Source organism: Mustela erminea, chromosome X, assembly GCF_009829155.1.
Source record: "Mustela erminea isolate mMusErm1 chromosome X, mMusErm1.Pri, whole genome shotgun sequence".
NCBI classification, from domain to species: domain Eukaryota; kingdom Metazoa; phylum Chordata; class Mammalia; order Carnivora; family Mustelidae; genus Mustela; species Mustela erminea.
In genome coordinates this window covers 16,125,828-16,148,806 of record NC_045635.1, presented here as the reverse complement: position 1 = coordinate 16,148,806, position 22,979 = coordinate 16,125,828, and the positions used below count along the sequence as shown (strand labels likewise).

General features: G+C 42.0%; 1 long non-coding RNA gene across 1 annotated transcript in view; it reads left to right on the top strand.

The window, feature by feature from the left end:
- LOC116583566 overlaps nucleotides 1-22,979 on the top strand; it is a 58,341-nt gene that overhangs the window by 15,192 nt on the left and 20,170 nt on the right. Inside the window, exon 2 of the long non-coding RNA XR_004282784.1 lies at nucleotides 13,609-13,721. This is a non-coding gene — a long non-coding RNA (uncharacterized LOC116583566). The remainder of the gene's footprint in view (nucleotides 1-13,608; nucleotides 13,722-22,979) is intronic.

Sequence of the window (22,979 nt, the reverse complement as noted above, 5' to 3'; positions counted from 1 at the left end):
CCAAGTCTGGTGCGGGCGAGGTCTGAGGAGCTTTCTGTGTGAGAGTGCCACGATTTCCTGCCTAAGAGTTCAGTATTGATCTGTCTCAGACCACTAAAGGATTTTTAGCCTCCTTCACTTCTTGGGTGGCAGGAGACAAGGTTACTTAGGCCTTTGATATTGTGCTGATTCCATATACTCACACGCAACAATTACACATCAAAGACCTGTTGTGCTTGGCATTCTATGTAAATGTTACAGATAAGATGTAAACTTTCTGTTTCTGCAAAAACATTTGGAGCCTGGAGGAGAAGGGAGAGTCAGGCCTCAGTCTGGATCCTGAGCTGACAGCCTCTGGCCCCTGTTTCATCCAGTCCTTCCTGGCCCATTGTAGATCAAGTTCTAGATCAGAAGGGAATGCCATACATCTGTGACAGGGAGCTATGAGCCAGGCAGTAAGATAGGGGAACCCTCTTCAGAGCACAGAGCAGCAGGCAGAAAAGTGCACATGGCAAAGTGAGTGGTGGATGGAAGAAATCCTGGGTTTCTTGGCATGCACGCCTTTGGAACTGTGACTTTGACCTTGATGTCTTTGGATCTCATAATAAAGAGGAACACTTACCAAAAACTCATCAAAACAGAGTAGCCCTTCTTAAAGGGCTCGGGGTACTTCAGTAAGAGAGCTTATTTGTGCTACTAGAATACAATAACCCTGACAGTAATCCTCTAAATCCTCAAAGCCTGAAATGTACAAAAAACAAAGGCATATCATTATGGCTTCTAGCTCGGATTTAGATTTAGAGATGTTTTCTTTCTGAATTTGGAAAGTCAGACTCACCAAGCACTGTGAGTGTTAGAATCAATCCAGGGCTGGAAGAGATGTTTAGATTAATCTATTCTATCCTCCCACCTAATGCAATATCCCTGACAGATGATCACCATGCCTCGAGATGGATATTTAATACACAGGAATTCATTTCTTATGAGGCTGCTCATTTCCTTGTTGGAACAGTTTCTTCTTACTCTGAACTGAATGCCCTCCCTGGGCAACTTGTATTCATTGGTCTTACTTCTGACCTTTGAAGCAATGTAGAGTAAAACCATTTCTTTTGAGCCTGAGAGCCATTTAACTCTCTGAAGACAGTGATCATATTTCCTGTTAGTTTCTGCTTCCCTAGTTTAAATATCCCTACTTTCTTCAAACACTGCTTCTTGATGCAGTTTTTGGATCCTGCTCTGGATACATTCAAAATGACCCACCCAACCCTCAAACACAGTGTAATTTATTGGCGTGACAGACACATGGAACAGAACACGCACTCTAATGACACTTCCATTAGAGCAGCTTAACGGTGTTTAGCTTGTGGCTGACCACAGATAGCAGCTCTGGCATACTTGTTCTTTACCGTGGAAGGATTATGTAGTTCACAGCCCAGAGATGCAATTCTTTAGCCATGGGAAACTTTGTCAAGACTGTTCAAAATTATAAATCTATTTTAATCATTTAACAACAACATCATCAGTGAATATTTGTCCCTTAAAATGCATAACAAGCTTATCTCCTGAACTGTGATAGGGAATAAGATTACATTAATAGAGGGGCGCCTTGGTGGCTCAGCCCATTAAGCATCTGCCTTTGGGTGGGGTCTCGATCCCAGGGGCCTGGGATGGAGCCCTGCGTCGGGTTCCCTACTGAGGGGAGTGCTTCTCCCTCTTCTTCTCCCCCTCCCCCTTGCTTGTGTGTGCTCTCTCTCTCAGATGAATAAATCTTTTTAAAAGATTAGTGGAAATGTAAAAATACATGGAACTTAGAAATGGTCGAGTATCTTACTAAGCAGTCTAGGTAAGTTTTCATGTGCATTTAAGTATAGAACACATTGCTGAGGATCAAAGCCTTTGGGGCCATTTCAAAGCTCATGTTAATTTTTTGGTTTGCCTAGACAGTGTTCTGTCAATCCATTCATCGTCATTCTCAAAAATTGCATAGAAGCTGCTCAGGATTGTTTGTTGCCTTAACTTGGGTACTATATTTTGTCATATTTGTTAGACCCAGTTTTGTTAGAAACTGAGGTCTATATTATTTGCTGGAAATTTCTGAACTTCGCAGTCTCTGAGCCCGTTTGGGGTCAGCACATTCGTCAGCATCAGGTGAACATTTTCTACATGTTATCAAAACACACAGAGACTAGACATTGCAGGATAGATGCTATTGCCATTTCGTTATGTCTCATTACTTAATTGACTTCACACGACATGGAAATGTAAACTAAGAGGTGAATTGCTTTGCTTTATCTAAATTGTCTCTTGTTTATGGGCTGCTGATAAATTTGCTCTCCACTTTAAAAGCCTGAGAGTGTGCCTGCTGGGGTCTGTGTGCTGGGATTTGTAATGTAGCGGAATGGAGGAAAGGCATTGTGAAAACATGATTTCATTTGATCCTTAAATAGCCCTCTCCTGTAGGCATGAGAAATGTACTCCAGAGAAAACAGAAACAAAATGATCTATTCAAGGTCACAGTTGATAACAAGCCAAGCTAAGATTCAAATATACATGTTCCATAGTCTAAAGCCTTAGTTCTAGACATTATGCATTATACTGCTCTGCTTGTCTCCCCAGAGTTGTAGCGAATGTGTCCAAGGTCTCTCTTTTGACCCTCCTAATTTGTAGACATAGGACAGATACTGTCTTAACTTTTTTGCCAGATGCTGATAGCTGTCGTTCCACTCTGTGTGTTTTTTTACTGGTGGGAGTCTGTTGTTGTTCAGGGCTATAATGTGTCCCATTAAAAATACCTCCCTAGACTCCTTATAGCTAGTGTCTATGTATCCCAGTTTTGTCCAGGGAAATGTAAGCAGATGTCAACTGAGTGAGTCTTCTCCAAAAGCTCTTGCTCTTCTGATGGAAAGGGGCGAACTCAGTGCCTTTCCCTTCACCCTTCACATTCTTCCTCCCTGGAATGGGGACATGATGTCTGCAGGTGGAGCAGCCATCTTGCAGCCTTCAAGATGGCAGCTACAGACCAAGGAGGGCAGAATGGAGAGATAAAAGAAACCTGTGTCCCTGGAGATACCTTGCTCTGCTGCTTCTAGAGTTACTATTTTTCTTACATTATAAAAAGTTACTATTATGTACAGTCCAATGTAGTCCTAATGATATAACTATTTTCTCCTTATTTCCCTTTAATTTGTCTATAAGCTCCAGGCCATGGTTAAGAAGAGTGCATTCACTGGCTAATTGAACATAATAATACTTTTTTTAAAAAGGGTGGATTCAAAACCTTAATTTGGGCATTCACAACAGAGTTACTCACAAGATAATACAAAGTAAGATAGTTGCCCTGAGTCTTGTGCTTTCCCTTTACCCCCTCAATCCAAAATGAAATTGTGCCTCCCACCACCCCAGTGCTGTGGGTGACCATGTGCCTGAGCTGGAGAAAGGCAAATTGGGATGAGTGAAGATGAGGATGGGTTCCTGTACTCGTGATTATTGAGCAAGAGTGATATTTCTGGAACCTGGGGTGGAATGCCCTGATGTCTCCTATTATCTCATCTGTATTAGATTTTAGTAGAAAAAAGGTATGTAGTATGATTTGTTCCAAAATCTCATTCTTATGGTGCTAACCCTGGATAGCTTAGTGCATTTTTTCAGGTGGATCTATTTAAGTCAAATTTATTTTAGTGTCCCTCCATTCTAGGAAGAGCAAGCATATCCTATTTTCAACCACAGGGGAATGATCACATTAAAATGAATGTAGAATATGTAGAATAAATCCACAAAAATAGATCAGAATAAAGCTTCTTGACATACTCTTATCCAGTGTGACCCTCCTATAAGAGGGAATATTTATTCAGCATATTTATGTACCAAGAGGGGATATTTACATGCCTTATAAACTCTAAGAAAATGCTATCAGAGATGAGTAATACATGAAGTTGTATCTGAAAGGAAAGTTATCCATTATGGTCTTTTAAAATGTTTTCTTGCTTTAGGACTAAAGATGAGCAAATGATACAGAGAAGCATGTCTTCTTTGAAAATTAAAATAGAAATTGCTGCTGCATTATCTTTGGTTCCTCTTATATTGCAATGATAAAGGAAGTTAATGAAATATTCCGTTTGAAGATGAAGAAGAAAAGGAAATCACAGAAAGTAGGCCTTTCTTTTCTTCTTTCTTTCTTCTTTCTTTCTTTCTTTCTTTCTTTTTGAGATATAGTTTAGAAGATAACTGAGAGTAATAAACAGCTTAGTGGCATAAAGTTAGTCAGCCACGTGTCTCCCTGCTGGGCTTGATATGGTTACATGAACTCATCCATGAGCTAGGATGTGGAGGGAAGACCAGAAAAGAAAGTTGGCAAAGATAGTGCACCAGAAGTACAATCCCATTCATGTTTCTGTCCGGCGGGGGGGAAGACTCTCATTTCCCCAATGGGAATGAAATAAAATACCCCTCTCTTCCCTGCTCCTGGAGCAGAGCATGCGCCTGGTGCACAGTGGCAGGAAGCTGTGGGGCAGAGCGCAGTGACTGACCCACGGTCTCCATCTTTTCTCAACTCTCCTTACTTCCGGGCTCTCTTCTTCTTTCCGGAAGGAAGCAGTCCCATCCTTGCCACCTCCTCTTCACCCCCAGTTGCCCCCTTGTCTCTTTCCTCCCCTGATGATGAAACCCTTTTTTCATTTACTATAAAAGTTAATACAGAAAGAAGGAAATCCTGCCATTTATGACAACATGGATGGACCTCCAGGGTATCAGGTGAAGTCAGGCAGAGAGAGATAGATACTACTTGACATCACTTATGTGTGCAGTCTAAGAAACATCAAACTCATAGGAATGGAATAGAAAAGTGGTTTCCAGGGGCTGGGGGATGAGGGAAATAGGGAGAGGTTGGTCAAAGGATACAAACTTTCAGCTATAAAATGAAATCTGAGGATCAAATGTGAGACACGGTAACTGTCACTGACAACACTGTATCCTACAACTGCGATTCACCAAAAGAGGAGAACGTACATGCCCTCACCAAGAAAGAAAAAAGATAAATACGTGAGGTGATGGATGTGATACTTAACAAGATGAAGGGAATCCTTCCACTATGTTCAGGTATATCCAATCAACACCATGTGAAAAAAAGAAAATTATTTTTAAAAGGTGCACACAACTGTACTGTAGTTTTGGAAGAAACACCATCAAGGAAATTAGGTGAAGGGCACACAGGATTTCTGTATTATTTCATGCAATGCATTTGAATCAGCAATTATCTCAAAATAATAAGTTCAATTTTTTTTAAGATTTTATTTATTTGACAGAGAGAGACACAACGAGAGAGGGAACACAAGCAGAGGGAATGGGAGAGGGAGATGCAGGCTCCCGCTGGGCAGGGAGCCCAATGTGGAGCTCGATCCCAGGACCCCAGAATCCTGACCTGAGCCGAAGGCAGACGCCCAATGACTGAGCCACCCAGGTACTCCAATAAATTCAATTTCCAAAAAAAAAAAAAAAAATGTGTTCAGGGTAAAAAAAATTTAAACACTACCTACTTCTAGAGCATGTAGTGTCCCACTGTATATGGCATGGTTTACCTATATTGAAGAAAAACCCAGAGATATTTCATTCTTTTGCATGCAGATTATTTTCTTACGTGTGAGGAAATCTGTTGGTGGACAGAGCCGAGAAGTCCTCGACAGGATTTATAAGAAATTGGAGGGAGGGGCGCCTGGGTGACTCAGTGGGTTAAGCCGCTGCCTTCGGCTCGGGTCATGATCTCAGGGTCCTGGGATCGAGTCCCGCATCGGGCTCTCTGCTCAGCAGGGAGCCTGCTTCCACCCTCTCTCCCTGCCTGCCTTTCTGCCTACTTGTGATCTCTCTCTCTGTCAAATGAATGAATAAAATCTTAAAAAAAGAGAGAGAGAGAGATTGGAGGGAGAGGAGGAAAAAAACTGTGGCTGGTCTGGGACTAGGGGGTCTCATTTGCACGTGGACGGGGTAAACCCATTGGCTAGCCCTAAGAGAGCAGCCACTCCAGGCATCTGGCCTTGGTAAGGGCTTCAAAGAAAGCAACATCCTTAGTTTATGGACTCTGTAACGTTTTGAATCTTGAGTTGAGGAACACGCAGGCTGGGCTCTCTGGGTCTGCCCATGGCCCAAATCAGGCCTGCTCTGCAGCACTGCCCACAGTAGAATCTGTCCCCCTGCGTGGAAGAGTAGCCCGGGGCTGGTGTGCAGTCGGGAGTAAGACTCGGATCGCAGCCTGCTTCTCCCACCCATTTACACAGAGACTCGGCCAAATCGGCCTCCTTGAGGCCCTGTTTCCCCACCTCGCAAAGAAGCACAGCATGGCTGTGAGACGTGAGCGGTAGCGTCATGATGGGTCAAGTACTCTCTGCCCGGGCTCCCCACTCGGGCTGCTGGAGTGTGCGTATTGGGCGTGAGAGAGACAAGCGCACACGTGGCCAAGTTCTGCTTGTTCTTCCCACAAGGAAGTTGTCAAGTTAACATAGCTCCTACCTCTTTAATGCAGGCCCCGTAATGAGATCTATATTATTGATTACAAAGAGCTTTCAGGGGCTGCTTTAAACCCCAGCTGAAGAGGATATTACTTTTACTTTTTCTTTTTTCTTTTTCTTTTTTTTTTTTTTTTTTTTGCTAGAACACCATGCATCATTTTTTAGAAGGAAGCAAAAAAGCCTGCTTCTCCTTGCCTCAAGACCTTTGACTCTGCAGCAAGAGCTAACATCAGAGGCACCAGCTGGGTTTCTGGGTTCTGTTGGCAGAGCTGACAAAATGTCAGTGCCCATCATTTCTTCTGGGAGCTCTTGAGAGCTGACTGAGCAGATAGCTTGGTCTTTTCCAGAAGCGGTTCTCCCCTACTGCTTTATTGATCCCTGCCAGGTACCTCATTTTTGATCCTTTAGCTTGATGTGGCCAATTCTCTGCTGAGTTACAGTGAAGAACTGTTGTGTTAAATTGTCCAGCTGGAAACACTCCCGGTCCCACTCCCATCGCCTCCCCAGCTTGCTTTCAGCTGGCTCCGAAACAGGTCTCAAAAATAAAGAATTGTCTGTGGTGTACAGATAACATTTCTTTAAGTCCTGGTGTCTCAAGATTAAATTAGCTGTTTTGATGGCCTCATATTCTGAGAACACTGTGCTTTTGAAAAGTAACCTTTTATCATGCTGGGAGCCATTTGAAAGCTTTGAGGGAATCTTTGCCAGGCCTAAGTATTGATCTTTGTGGCAAGGGCAGGTGGTAGAGAAAGAAATAGAGCAGACAAGGCAAATGAATGGGAACTAAGAGGTCAGAGAACACCGCGGTGTTCCTCTGTGTGAGGAGAGTGCTGTGAGAAGCAAAATGGGCAAGGGGAGTGAAACAGGAAACCCTGGGCTTCCTTGGCTTTCTCAAGAACAGCCCTGATGACTCTGTGAGCACCATGGAAGGAACCTTGGAAATATTAGAAAAAAATTTCTCTTTGCTGACTTCAGCCGACAGTGGTACACAGTCTGAACTGAGCTTTGTCTTCAAAGGCTGATTTAATTCAGAGTGATCGGCTTCTTTGATGTTTTGGTCAATGATGTCACATCTGCATTGTGTTATTGGGGCATCTTAATAATAATTCCCTCCGTAATGGTTAACAATCCTGTTATCTAGAATAAGGGCCAGAAAACAATGCCTCACCACCCTTTGCACAGTGCCATTAAATAAGAATGGTTTTATACATTTAAACAGTTGGGGAGAAAAAAAATCAAAGGAAGAATAATATATATCGTGATGTGTGAAAACTGCATGAAATTCAAATTTCAGGGTCCATAAAGTTCTTTTGGGACACAGCTGTGCTCATTCATTTACATGTTGTCTGTGGCTACTTTCACACTACAAGAGCAGAGTTGAGTAGTTGTATTGGAGATCCTATAACTAACAACGTCTAAAATGCTATCTGGCCCTTTACAGAAAAAGTTTTCCACACCAGTGCTGCCCAGTAGAACTTTCTTGCAATGATGACAGTGTTCCATGATCTGTACTGTCCAGGGAAGTAGCCACTAGTCATGTGTGGCTGTTTAAATGTAAGCTAATTAAAATGAAATAAAATTTTAAATTTATTTCCTAAGTTGCTCTAGCTACATCTCAAGTGCTCAGCGGCCACGTGTGGCTAAGGGCTGCCATATTGGACAGCACAAGTCTAGAATAATAAATCATCTCTGTCATGGAGCTCCACTGTTTAGTCCATGGAAGACCAATGGAAGACATAGGTAGGCTCTGTCATTACTTCTTCCTTCTTTTGCTAACTTTTTGGGGGTAATTTCTCTGCTTCATCGTATGATTCGAAAAGAACAGATTTCTCAGTTTGGGTACTTCTGTAAGCAGACCCTGAGACAAGGATTTGGATGTGAGGGGTTTATTTGGAAGGTGGATCCCAGGAAGCACCACTGGGAGGGTAGGGAAGTGAGAGAAACAAGGGAAGAGAGCAAGTTAATGGTGTGTTAACAAGCCAGTTGCCACTGTGGGCAACCGGAGTTCAGTCCTACTGGGAAACTCTAGACAACCATGTAAAATATGCTTCAGAGTCCGTCCCCTTGAGGGTTAAGGAAGCTGGGGCACTTCACCACCACGTCCACAATAGTTGTGGGTTGCAGGCTACTTTGGGGCTCATTAACCCTTCAGCATTTCAGACTGTGTTTGCCTTGCAACCATAAAACGTGCCCTCGGGCAGGGAGTCACAGGTGTTCACAGTGAAAAGCAGCAGCACCAAGGTGATATGGGCAGGGCATCAGGGGCATCTGCTACAGCAATGCATGGTAAAGCTTCACACGGGACACTTGAACTGCGGCTCTGCTCATCTGTAATAGCATCGGTAAAGGCGGGTGATGGCTGCCGGCTAAAGTTAGGGGCCAAAATTGAGACCTGGGCCTATCTGTAAACAACAAGCGTCCTGTGCACTGCAGTGTAGCTCGGGTCGCACAGCCTGACCATGCTCTTCAAGCTTATGGTAACCAGAATCGCTGCCATATGTTCTGCTGTGACCACGTAGAAATATCCCTACCAGCCAGTCCATGTTCTGGCTTGGACAGTTGAATATTAGCTGACAATTGAGCATTATCTTAGGATCGTGCCAGAGGCCAGGAGCATAGTCAATGACCAACCCAAGAGGTCTAGGGAGAGAGTGGTAACTGAGAAATTAAATTTAAAAGTGATCAAGAAACCAAGAAAACGGATGAGGAGGTATGACAGACCAATCTCAGTGGCCTGGAGAAGTTCCAAAAGGGCTATAGATGCCTTGGGTAGCTGCTGATGCCGTTCATAGCAGCTGGCCTTGACCTGCTGGCTCCCTGAAGCAGGATGGACAAGTGAGTCTGAATCCCACGGTTCAGAGCTGTGGACTCCAGCTTGTCACAGGTGGTGTGAGATGTAGAAATATACTATATTCCAAAAACTCTCTGGGAATCCAATACAAAGCCTCAGTACTAAATATCAGCCTAATTTTGGAGAAGATCCGTCAAGATCATATGTTTCTAATTACGTACCTTTTAAAAGACCTTTTTAAAAATATATGTTTCTCAGACTTTCTAAACATAGGCCGCTTCAGTTGGGAATGGGGAATGATCTTTTTAAAAAATTTAAGAAGTTACCACCCTTTCTTCCCACATCTCAGTAATCAGGAGAAATGAGGTCACCTTTTGTCTTCTTTCTTTCTGGCATGTTTCTGTGCTCAAAGGAACTCTGCCCATTCTTCAGGTGCTTAGGCTCTGGGCCTAGCCTGTGTCTGAAATCCCGTCTTCCTGGGGAGCCATAAGTCTTTAAAATGATGTCATCACAGTGGAAAACTAGGGGAAAAAATCTAAACAGGTGTACAAGGAAATGTGAATAATAATTTCAACAACTATACAGAAGTGTTTCTTCTATTGTGTTGAATTCTGCCCTCATTAAGTTCAAGCTAGTTCTTATACTAGATCAACCCCATGATCTGGATGGCTTTAAAACACAGAAGTTTATTTCTTAATCATAAAAAGTACAGTCAGTACAGGAAGTCGGGGTGGGGGCCTCTGTCCTCACCATCATTCAGGATCTGAAGCAGAAAAGACTCTAAAAATCTTCAAAATGTGGCTTCCAAGATTACTCTGAGCACCAATTTGATCAGCAGATGGTGGGGAGGGGTAAAATAGAAGGAGAGAAAAAGAGAGTAACAGAAATTGCTTACACAGGAGGTTTCAAAAAGCCCAGACGTGGAAGTGACATATGTGGCTTTTCTACCCACATTGCATTGGCCAGAACTCAGTCACATGGCATGACCTAACTGCAGAGGAGGCTGGGAAATGTAGTCTAGTAAGGGGCTAGGAGAAGAAGAAGAAGAAGATCTGTTGCACAGCTAGTCGGTTTCTGCTGCAAACGCCCATTTGAGGTCCACCTCTTTTCCTTTTCTCTACGGACCTTTCTCCACCACAACTAAAGTATGGAGAAGTCCCTGTGACCTGGTTGAGGCACTGTGTCCTAAATGGATCCCTTTAAGACCCAAGTTCTAACCTCTTTGCCTTTTCTCTTGCTTTTTTAATTCTGCCAATCTCTCTGGCTTCTGGGAAGAACCTGAAGACAGGCCAAGTATAAGGAACAGAAAGCAAACCCTGTGGATCCTACCCACGGTCCTGCTACCAGAGCCTTTCGTGATCCCTAGCATTGTACCCAAAGGCAGATTCCCATGGGCCCAAGACTTCAAGCCTGTATTGATGTGTACTTCCTGTTCCTGGCATCCTTGAAAGAACTGGAGGTTTTTGTCTGAAGTGGCCTCTCCACTGATAATGCACCTCCTCTTGCAGAGATGGGAAGAAGATTCATTCTTCAGAGGGCACCAACAGCAAATTCTTTTTTCATCTCCTACGATACAGAGTAGGAGTGCTGTAAATGCCAAGCAGTATGGATTTTTAGAATGATGAGTCATTGCTTCTGTTTTTTCAAGGCAATTATTCATCCCGTCTGAATCTCTTCAAGATGAGCCAGTAAGTCTGTTCTATAGATGAAGAGAATGGCTGAGATCCCCAAAAGCTAGAAGATTGATTTAGGTCAAATAGTAAAGCTGGGGCAAATGGCTTAGAAATAGTGCATCTGTTTTAAGAAAAACACCAAAATTCAGAACTCCTTTTCAAGGGCTGAAACTGTTTACCAGTGTAACCCTGGCTTTGCTGATCCTCTGGCGCCCAGAGGTCTGGGTTATTTTTGTGGGAGAAGGAGTCTAGCTTATGCTTTACTTTCTCCAGACAGGTGCCCAGCTCCCAGAAAATGCCTCTTCATTTCCAAGCTACTGAGAGAGTTAATTCACAGACAAAAATATCATAAACTTTAAATCTGCAAGTTGTCCAAGGATCAGATCCCTTCACCCCCAGTCTTGTAAATACCTCCACCTCTTACAGTTTTCCCATCTGTTGTACACCCCCTCCCCCACCCCACCCTCACCCTAGTTTCCTGCCTGCAGCATTCCTCTGCCTTGAACCAACATCTTTTGGCTCCAGACTTATGACTCCAAGCTTAAGCGGTTCCCTTGGCTTCTTGAAATGCTCAGAAAATTACTGCTTATTGCCCTGTCCACACCCTTAATCCTGGTGGGAAGAAATTCTCCTCTGTTACTTTTAAACACTCAGATTGCTTCCATTTTTCAACTCCATTTGTCAAAGATGGAATGATAAGCTGGCTCACCACTGGAAGGAGGGGACAAAACTTTCCCATCCTAATTCCTCTGGAGGCAGGCCTGTTGGCTAGCTCACCCAAAGGTGTGGGCCATGCCAGCCACCCAACACTACCATGGCCTCATGTGGATCTGTGAGACCAGGAGACTGAACTTCTTTCATGAGGTACTCTATGCTCATTTGGGTGTTGGGAAGTCTGGGATACTTTACATTTTGGGGGCCTACTGTGTGCCAGGTGGCACAATCCTAAATTCTAGTCCGCGTGCATCCAAGGGAAACGTTATTCTGCTCAGATAGTTTGGATCACTCATGGCTTTATTTTGTAATGATCAAGAAGAAAATGTGTTGCAATGAAGGAGTTGTAGAAAATGTCAATTTTAAATCTCCAGCATCATCTTTTGAACACTTCAGAAACATTAAATATACAGCATCATCTTTTGAAGACTTCAGAAACATTAAATATTCCATTTTGCAAGGATAAACTAATTTAGAAAATGAGTTTGGGAAAGACAAAACAATTGCACAGATGTTGCAATTCCAGTTACATAGTTAATACTTTGCCAATCAGGGTTACCAACTGAAGCTCTAACCCCAAGATTGGCAGGATATATCCAGGCTGGGCACACACGTGGAGGAGAGGAGGTGGGAGAACATGACATCCTACTGTCATGGCATCAAGTACTTGCCTGCCTTCCAGATCAGTGGGTCAAGTGTCAGCCCACCAAGCCTGGGTTGTGAGTCCAGGAGGCTTGGAATCAGTCTCATTCTTCATTCCGGTAGTACTTAGCCAGATGTCATCTGTCAATAAACATCTAGCTCCAGAATTCCACACTGTGAATCAACTTCTTTAAGTCATGGAGCGTTTCTCATCCTGCATACTAAGCACTGACTTACATTCAAAGCTTGGTTAAAAATGGCTTCATGGGCTATCTTCTCAGACATTGATTCATGCCACACTTCTCCATGCAGGTTTCACTTTTGGTATACTAAAAATGAGCAGAAGTTCTTCGTTTATAAAGCATATGGAGTGTCTGGGGTTCGGAGGAACAAAGCATCTTAGAAGGGCTATTTTATGCCTCCTCTAACACCTAGGGAATGCTTCTTTCCCCTCTAATTTTTCAGTACTTTTTTTTCCTGTAGAAGTAAGCAAAAGCTTTAAAGTCAAAACATCATTTGCCTTGGATTTCAAAACCATAATTTCTGTTTTGCTTTATTGTGCCTAGCTAAAACCCTGCGGGTTAGTCTTTGTTTTGCTGTTAAAAAAAAAACAAAAAAACACTTTGATAAATATGATGAGGAGAGCACCCAACTGTAAATTCTAACATTGCTTTTGGGTAAGAAGTTTTCCCTATTCTGCCCTTCCTCTCCTATTTGAAGCAGGAGTCACCTTCGTCTAGATATTTATTGGCAGATAACAACTTAGTAAGTACTGTTGAAACAAAGATAATTAGACAGATTCCAAGCCTTCTGGACTCACAGTCCTGGCTTTGTGGGTTGATACTTCACCCACTGAACTGGAAGGCGGGCAAACCCTTGATGACATGCTTTTGTTGGCTCCTGAGGTGTTCAGCGCATCTCTACTGAATCACAGCTTCGTGGGCTAGGAACCTGAAACTGAAGACACTGAAGACAACTAAAATTATTCACAGCTCCAATGGCCAGAATTTTTGGAAACATCTATGGGAGAATTGTGCAATGAAAACTCCCATGGATACATTTCAGTAAATGATTATGGGTTTAAGGCAAAGCAAAAGGACTGTTGCAACACTGTGGTATTGAGTGGCCACCAGTGGGCTTATTTGGACTGCTAATATCTTTGATAGGGTCCAGGAGTGGTGCTTTCCTATTATACAGGACTCTAAATATCCACTTCCAATCTTTCCCTGCCTCACCCTAGATACCCTGTTACACCCCAGATCTTGTGTTTATATTTTTGTTTATTTTTGTTGTTACTGTTCTATCTGTACAGGTTCGCCTACCCAGCTGGGAGAACCCAGCAGGTTTCCCACACCAGCCAGGATGATCATTCAAAAATACCAACACGAAATTGAAAAGGATGGAACCCTTCCAGACTCTTACCAGGTCAGCAGTACCCTGATACCAAAGTCATACAAGGCCACTACAAGAAAATAAAATTATAGGTCACTATCCGTATTGAACATTGATATGAAAATCCTCAACAAAATATTAGCAAACTGAATGCGACAGTACATTCCAAGGCTCATACACCATGATCAAATGAGGCTTATTCCTGGGATGCAAGGACAGTTCAACATACACACAGTGAATATGATATGTCACATTAACAAAATGAAAGATAAAAATCTTATGACTGCCTCAACAGATGCAGAAAAAGCATTTGACAAAATTCAACACCCTTTCTTGATAAAAAAAAAAAAAAAACCTCAGTTTGTTTTGTGAGATTAAGAGTCACTTATGGTTTGTCTGCCTCTGGGGATAAAAACATATGTTTATAAAAAATAAAAAATTAAAAAAAAAAAAAAGAACCAACAACGGGGATGAAAGCCAATAAAACTTAGAGTGACATCCAAAAAAAAAAAAAAAAAAAAAACCTCAACAAATTAGGTTTAGATGGAACATACCTCAACATAATAAAAGCCACACATGACAAGCCCACAGCTAACATCATACATGATAGTGGAAAGATGAAAGTTTTTCCGCTAAGATCAAGAACAAAACAGGCATGCCTATTTTCACCATTTTTATTCAACATAGTACTTCAAGTCCAAACAAGAACAATTAAACAAGAAAAGGAAATAAAAAGCATCTAAATTGGAAAGGAAGAAGTAAAATTGTCTCTGTTTGCAGATGACATGATTTTATATATAGAAAATCCTAAAAATTCCACACCAAAAAAAAAAAAACACATGAACTAATAAATGAATTTAGCAAAGTTGCAGGATATAAGATCAACAGAGAAAAACGTGTTGCATTCCTATACACTAACAATGAACTACTGAAGGGAAATTAAGAAAACAATCCCATTTACAGTAGCATCAAAAGGAATAAAATATTTAGGGATAAATTTAACCAAGACAAAAGATCTGTACATTGAAAACTATAAGACAATGATGAAAGAAATTGAAAAGGAAACAAATAAATGGAAGACTATTCTGTGTTCATGAACTGGAAGAATTAATTCTATTAAAATGTCCATACTCTCCAAAGCCATCTATAGATTCAATGCAATCATGATCAAAATTCCAGTGGCATTTTTCACAGAAATAGAAAATGTGTATAGAACCACAAAAGATCACAAGTAACTAATGCAATCTTAGAAAGGCAAAGCTGGAGGCATCCATAACATTTCCAAATTCCAAGCTATATTACAAAGCTATAATAACTGAAGCAACATTGGCATTAAAGACAGGCACATAGATCAGTGGAACAGAACTGTGAGCCCAGAAGTATACCTATGCATAAAATCTTTTTTAAGATTGATTGGTTGATTGATTGATTGATTGATTGATTTTAGGGTGGGGGAGCATGTGCAAGGAGAGGGGCAGAGGAAGAGGGAGAAGAAGAGAAGCAGACTACTCACTGAGCAGGGAGCCCAATGTGGAGCTGAATCTCATGACTTTGAGATCATGACCTGAGTGGAAATTAAGTCAAATGCTTAGCCGACTGAGCAATATACCCATATATGGTCAATTAATTTTCAACAAAAGTGCCAAGAACATACAGTATGGAAAGGATAGTGTCTTCAATAAATAATCCTGGGAAAACTGGACCCCTGTCTTATACCATACACAAAAATCAACTCAAAATCGATTACAGACTTGGACATAAGACCTAAAACCATTAAAACTCCTATAAGAAAACATAGGGGAAAAGCTCCTTGACATTGGTCTTGGCAATGATTTTTTGAATCCGATGTCAAAGGTAACAAAAGCAAAAATAAGTTGGACTACATCAAACAAAAAAGCTTTTGCACAGCAAAGGAAACCATCAACAAAACAAAAAGGCAACCTATGGAATGTGAGAACATAGTTGCAAACCACATATCCAATAAAGGGTTAATATAAAAATATACAATAAGCTCCTACAACTCAAAAGCAAAACAATAATAACCACAAGCCAACAAATAATCCAAATTTAAAAATGGACAAAGGACCTGAATAGACGTTTTTCCAAAGAAGATATACAGATGGCAACAGGTATACGAAAAGGTATTCAACATCACCAGTCATTAGGGAAATGCAACTCAAAATCATTATGAATTATAACTTCACACCTGTTAGGATGGCTATTATCAAAATGACAAGAGATTAGTGTTGGCAAGACTGTGGAGAAAAAAGAATACTTGTACTCTGTTGGTGGGAAGGTAAATTGGTGCAGCTACTGTGGAAAACATTATGGAGATGCCTCAAGAATTTAAAAATAGAACCACCATGTGATCCAGCAAGCCCACTTTGGGGTATATATTCAAAGAAAAAAATAAATCATTATCTTGAAGAGATATCTGCCCTCCATGTTCATTGAAGTATTATATATAATAGCCAAGGTATAGAAAAAGCCAAAGTGTCTGTCGATGGATAAAGAAGATGTGATACATATATCTTGTAATTTGCAACACAGGTGAAACTAGAGGGCATTATGCAAAATGAAATAAGCCAGTCAGAGAAAAGTCAAACACTGCATGTATCATTTATAAGTGAATTCTAAAAAAAAAAGTAAAAATAAAATGTCAAACTCATAGAAACAAAGAGTAGAATGGTGGTGGCCAGAGGCCGGGAGCTGGGGGAGAAATGAGGTGAGGTTGGTAAAAGTGTACAAACTTTCGGTTATAAGATGGAAAATGTCTGAGTGTTTAATGTACAGAATGGTGACTAAAGTTGATAATACCTTATTGTGTGGATTTTTTATTGAGATGTAATTGACACATAACATTGTGTAAGTTTAAGATCTACAGTGCATTGATGTGACACATTTATATGTTGCAATAAGATTACCACCAAAGCGTTAGCTTCCACCTCTATCATGTCACATAATTATCTTTTTTTTCTTTTTGTGGAAAGAACATACATTTAAAATCTAGTCTCAGCAATTTTGAAGTATATGCCGAAATAGAGTGTTCTCACCAAAAAAAAAAAAAAAAAGGTAAATACATGAGGTGATAGATGTGCTCGTTAACTCAATTGTGGGAGTTCTTTCACAATGTATACATAGTATACATATATCAAATCACCACATTGTACCCTAAATGTATTTCAAGTGTATCTGTTAATTATATCTCTGTAAAACTGACGAAATACAAACAGGACCACAACAGTCACAGCATCCCCTTGCTTAAAACCTTTCAATGACTTCCTATTGATCCCAGAATAAAGTCCAAACTCCCCTAGCTCAAGAGCACAGGGATCAGGCCCCTGCTTATTCTTTGCTACTTTATTTGTATGCTGCACTCACACCATACCAATTATGGGCACGTTCTTTTATGATTTACCCATTGAGAATTCCTCCCTCTGAGATCCTTCTTTGCACCCTTCCCTGCCTGGCTAATGCCTATAAAATCTTTAAGAGGTGGCTCAAGCATCTCCTCTTACTGGAAGCCTTCTATGACCCCTCCCATCTCCAGAATGAGAGAGGTACCCACCTCCACCATCTGAGAACCCTCTCCTTATGTCATGCACCCCGTGTCAGAGCCACTCCCTCATCATATCTTGAGATCTTGAGGACAGTCTCTTTCTCACCTTAACGTTCCCAGTGTCTAGCATTTTTCCTGGATCTGAACAACTAACCAAATTCATTTGCGAAGTAGAGAAAATGCTATTGAAAATAGAGATTTCATATTACACAGGGTTTTAAAAATATTGATTGTAGGGTAGTGTTTAGAAAAATACTCGAATAGACCTAAAATTCAAGAAATAGAGAAATAGCAGCTCTCCAGAATAGGCTTGGTGTGCCCGCTCTCGGGCATGACTGCCCCAAGATAAACACTCCCCTGTCACTATAAATTATTTTTGCCTGTTTTTGAACTTTAAATGAATGAAAGCAAATCATATGTTGTCTTTGTCTGGCTTCTTTCTCTCAACATTTTATTTATGAGCTCCAGCTATGCTATTGTCTCTGTAGTTTATTCATTCTCATTTCCGTGGAATAATCCACTGTGTGATTACGCCACAGTATATTCAAACTACCATCGTCATGCACTATTTGGATAGTTTCCGGTTTGGGGCTTTTGTAGAGTGCTGTGATTTGTATTCGTATTTTAACGTTCTTCTGTGAAGTCACTTATTTTGTTGGCGGAATCACTTTTCCCGAGGAATGCCTTCAGCTAAGGCCTTTCTTCAAGCTAATTGCACAATCTCCTTTTTACTTGTCGAGTTAATTAGAGCTGAATCGGTGAGGTCAAAAATGGCAGATCAATTATCAAAGATTTGAGGAGTAAAATCAACCATCTAGGGAAAATGTAGTTTACAAGTTGAAGCAAACAAGTACAATTTTCTACTCCAAACGTTCTAACAGGCAGTTTCCTGTCATAAACATTCCATCTCAGAGTTACAAGTCAACGGTTTTTAGAGTTAGTAAAACCAACATTGCAAGAGTATAGAAATGCTCTTTGGTCTTTCTTAGTAAATAGCCTTAGAAGTTCACCTTTACACTGACAATATATAGAAGTCAAGATTTAGCTTTAAGGTTGTGAAAACTGGTAAGTAAATATTTGCTAAATTTCTTCCTTATCTGTCTAAGCAAAGGGTTATGGTAAATCCAATGAAATACATTGTCAAAGTGCTTGTGTCAGCGTCGGAACCTTTGTCCCCAGGTTTTTCCACATACAGCTATTTGCAGCTCCAAGCCTCTGGTTTCCATGTTTATGTTAGCTGAGGCTGAATCAAATCAAAGATACTCATGACTTATTTTACTGTCCATCATGGTGTATATATAAATTCATCTGATAATTACTAAAAGTTTCACCAAATTGAACTGAATGAAATAATGTTTTAGAAAATAGTTAAGAAGTAAATACACCACTGGGTGGGTGTTCTGGTGGCTTCATTGTATTCCCTCTTTTACATTTCTGTATTTTGGAGATGTAAACTGGGAAAAAGTGGTATGATTAATAATATGTTAAATTAAGGTCAAGTCAAGCATGACCTTGAGATAGCTTGAGCAAGCACCCTTCTATAGAAGAGATAGAGACAAAAAGTATGGAAAAAAACAAGTGATGTTTCTCTAACATGCCGAATTACAGACAAGTAGATAGACAAGCCACTACCAGTAAACAACTTGGGAAAATTAGCAGCATATTTGAGAAACCCTGAAAGGATCCCGAGCTAAAATAGGGACAATGGGAAGGAACTTTATGAATAGGAACATATTAAAAACAAATAATTAGGGGCGCCTGGATGGCTCAGTGGGTTAAAGCCTCTGCTTTCGGCTCCAGTCATGATCCCAGGATTCTGGGATCGAGCCCCACGTTGGGTTCTCTGCTTGGCAGGGAGCATGCTTCACGCCCCCCCCCCACAACCCCTGCCTGACTCTCTTTCTACTTGTGATCTCTGTCAAATACATAAATAAAATCTTTAAAAAAAAAAACAAGTAAACATTTCTGTAGTGCACGTGTGTGGAGGAAAGACATGAATCTGTGAAAAGATGCCTACTTTCATTAAAAAAATAAATAAAAGGAAGAAAAACCAATTTACGACAAATGGTGAGGAGCTAAGGGCCCAGATGAAGCTTGCTGTAGATTGGGTTTCCCAGATGTAAACCCTGAGATGAGAATCCACGTGAAAGTGTTTTACGAGGAGGTATTCCCAAGCAGGCCGGTCAGAAGGAGGCCTGGGAAGGAAAGAAGAGCAAGCAGGGGTGCGGCAGCCAGCAGAGCCCCAGGGAGGGTAACTTGGCCTCCATCCTGAGGATGCTCTGGGGAGAGTGCAGGACACACCTCAGAGTGGTCCCCATCGGGAGCACAGAGACTGGAGAGTTGGCTACTCCTGGACTGTCAGTCATTGGTCAAGGGCTACCCGTGAGGGTCCCTCCAGCTCTTTCTCTGCACAAGCAAAGCAAGCGCCAGCAGGCTGGGTGGTCCGCCCGCGAGGAGGTGCACCCTGGGAGTGGGCATGCGCAGCAACGCTGAGGCGACCCAGGCGGGTCAGAGGCTCGGCTCCGACAGCGTGCGCTGCGGGGCCTGGAAGCGTCATGACTAAAACTGGGGCGACAGCTCCACAACGGGCAGAGCAAGCAGGATCAGAGAGTGACAAATGAGATGCACCGCAGCTGCGGCCCGGAGCAGAGACAGAGAGAGAGAGAGAGGAACCCTTCACCTTCTGGATGTGCTGTTGAGACGAGGTAAGCTGAAGCATCAAAGGCGCCATGATGGGCAACATTGAGAGAACGAAAGGGACGTGGGTCCCTCATGCTAGTTACTCCTCTGTTTTGCTATGATTTTAGATTCAGACGCCAGTTGATTTTCCTTTTGGCTTTATTCTACAAACACTTCCGGAGCATCCACTGTATACCAAGCCCTCCTGCTCGGGGGCTGAGGTGGTGGAAGTTAAGAGGACAAAGCCCTCTGCCCTTCCGCCCCTTACAGTCCCGCGGGGCCGACCGCCAACTCTATTTGTGAATTCCTCATCCCCCTCGCCCTAGACTGGATGCTCCATTTTTAACATATATGTAAAAAAAAAAAAAAAATGCACTGTCCCATAAGGACAAATGCTAAGGTTAAAAAAAAAAAAAAAAAGCAAATCTGAGTAAGCAGTGAGATGTCTGTAGTAATAGGACTGACAAGGGAGGCCCTTCTGCCGGGGGACCTTTGAGTCGAGACCTGAATGACCTGAGGATGCGGGCAAGGCAAGGACCCGGGCAGAAGCTGAATTTCTGTCGGTCACGACCAAAAGAGTCTTGAAATCAAAATGTCTATTTTGAAAACATCGTGTTTTGTGGGATGGTGTTTGAGCAGACCTTACCACGGCCCCCGTGGTGTGTCTCCCCTCGCCCAGAAGGTTCTAGCGGAGGGCCCTCGTATTGTGCGTTGCCTCGCCAGTCAGGGCCATGTGTGCACGGGCTAAAGTGTGGTGCGGGGGGGCAGTCTGCTTTGTGGGAATTTCGATTACCATGCTGCAGCTTTTCTTTCCCGATTCACTCATAAAATGAAGGGTTTTTTTAATTTCCTTCTGTACCGTCTTCAGACTTTGTGTCCTAGGGGATGTTCTTTGTTTTGGCTTTTGTTTAAATCGGGTTTATGGAGGTATCATTTTCACCGAGTAAAATTCACCCTTTCTCCATGTACAGTTTTTGCTTTTTGAGAAACACAGTTGGGCTACCTCCACCACCATCAGCACCCAGATCGCTTCTTTTACCACAAAGATGCACCCTTGAGAACTCCTTATTAGATCCTTTTTTCTCTCTTTGCTGGCCAGTCAGGGATGCTGAGATACCCAAGCATGAGAATAAAGTCAATACTTGAAAACTGAAACTGAATCTTTGCCCGGGAGTTTCAGTTATAGTAGATAAATCAACTACTATATAATGATCGTTATCAAAGATAATGTCTTGATATTAATTGAGTGGTTTCCTGTACGTACAAAACCAAAAAATGGCTAATATTTGAAAATTGCAATCTTTACCTGGAAGTTTGAACTGCCGGGAATTGACAAACTTTATTACATAATAATCTGAACACACACATTTTAACAATAACTGTTTCTTCTTGGTAAACAACTGCTATTTAGTTAAGGTGGGCTCTTCCTTCAGAAGTCATCTTTTTCATAGTGCGTTCAGGATGCTAGCTTTAAGATGGAACGTGGAAACCTTGTTCCTTCCATCACTCCAGACTCCCTCCTGCAGCTTCCATCCGTGACCTTTGCTACCTGAAGTGATATTTCTTCATTTCTATTTTCAACATGCCAGGTCTCATCTATCTGGGGGAAAATTTTTACTGAATCCTTTTTTTCTTAAATCCAGCTGGGTTCCCAGTAGCTAACATTGGTTGAGTGCCAGCAAATTGATAGTTGCTTTATGGTCATTATCCCATTTTATTCTCACAAACCCTAGGATGCAGGCCCCCCATTGAATCAGAAGGACATTAGCAAACTTGTTTGGTGCATTCGCCATGAGACATTCACTAGAAAATCCATTAGAATGAGAGCTCCATGAAGCAAAGACATACTTTGTTACACCTGTGCCCTTAGCAGCTAGAACCAGCCCTGACACATGGTAGACACTTGTTAGATACTCGCTGAAAAAATTTTAAAAGCCTAAGAAAAAGTGCCACAGTACAAATGGGTAGAATACAGACAGTGACTCACTGGCTCACCACGCTGTGATGCTTGACCTTGCTTCAGTAGACGACACTGTAAAGATGCACTCCATGGGAATTCACTAGTTAGGATGGACTAACTGCCAAACCGGATAGATGTGAAACTGGACAGTGGCCCAAATACAGTGGTACTGTATTTCTTGCTCACTTACTAGTACTCCGCAGGTAAACAGATCAACAGGGTGTTGTCCTCCATGCAGTCATTCAAGACCCAGGCTGATGGAGGCGTTACTGCCTTCAACATGTGAGTCCCAGGTTGCCCTGGAAGTCATTCTCTTTCAGCCAGAAGGGGAAGAGAAGAGGAAAGAGACTGAAGGGGCACTTGGGAGTCTTGTCTGTACCCAGTGTGAAAGTAGCAGGCCTCAGTTTCCATGGTAGCAAGTCTCCAGGATAACACCGACCAGCCCTGCTACCTGGTAGTCATGATCAGGGGTAGCCCCCTCCCACACTGAAGGGGGTTGATCTATGTAACAAATAAGATACTGCAGAAATAACAGTGTGTGACTTCCAAAGCTGAGTCTTACTCTGTTGACTCACTCACTCTGAAGGAAGCTAGCTGCCATATTAAGAGGCCATTCGTGTATGCCCATGGAAAGGCCCATGGGCCTCCCACCAACAGCCATGTGAGTGAGCCAGCTTGGAACTGGAAACCAGCCTTGAGCAAGCCTTCAGATGTCTTTAGTCCCAACCCATAACTCCACTGCAGCCTTGCAAGAAAGCCAGAGTCAGACCACCTAATTAATATGCTCCTGACTGCTTGACCCTCAAGAACTACGAGATAGCAAATGTCTCTTGTTTATAGCTGCTAAGTTTCAGGGTAATTTGTTAAGCAATTACAGATTATGAATACATTTCCTCTCGTTAGCTAGAAATTAGCCACATGCAAAGGATGGTGGGAAATGTACTCTAGACCATCAAGAAGAGAAGAATATAGATTTTGCTAAGCAGTCAGCAGACCATTCCACAGGAATAGATAGACCAATAACCAGAGTAAAATCAAGCAGAAATAGAACTGAGAACCCAGGTTCAAAGCATAGAGCTGCTGGACATACTTG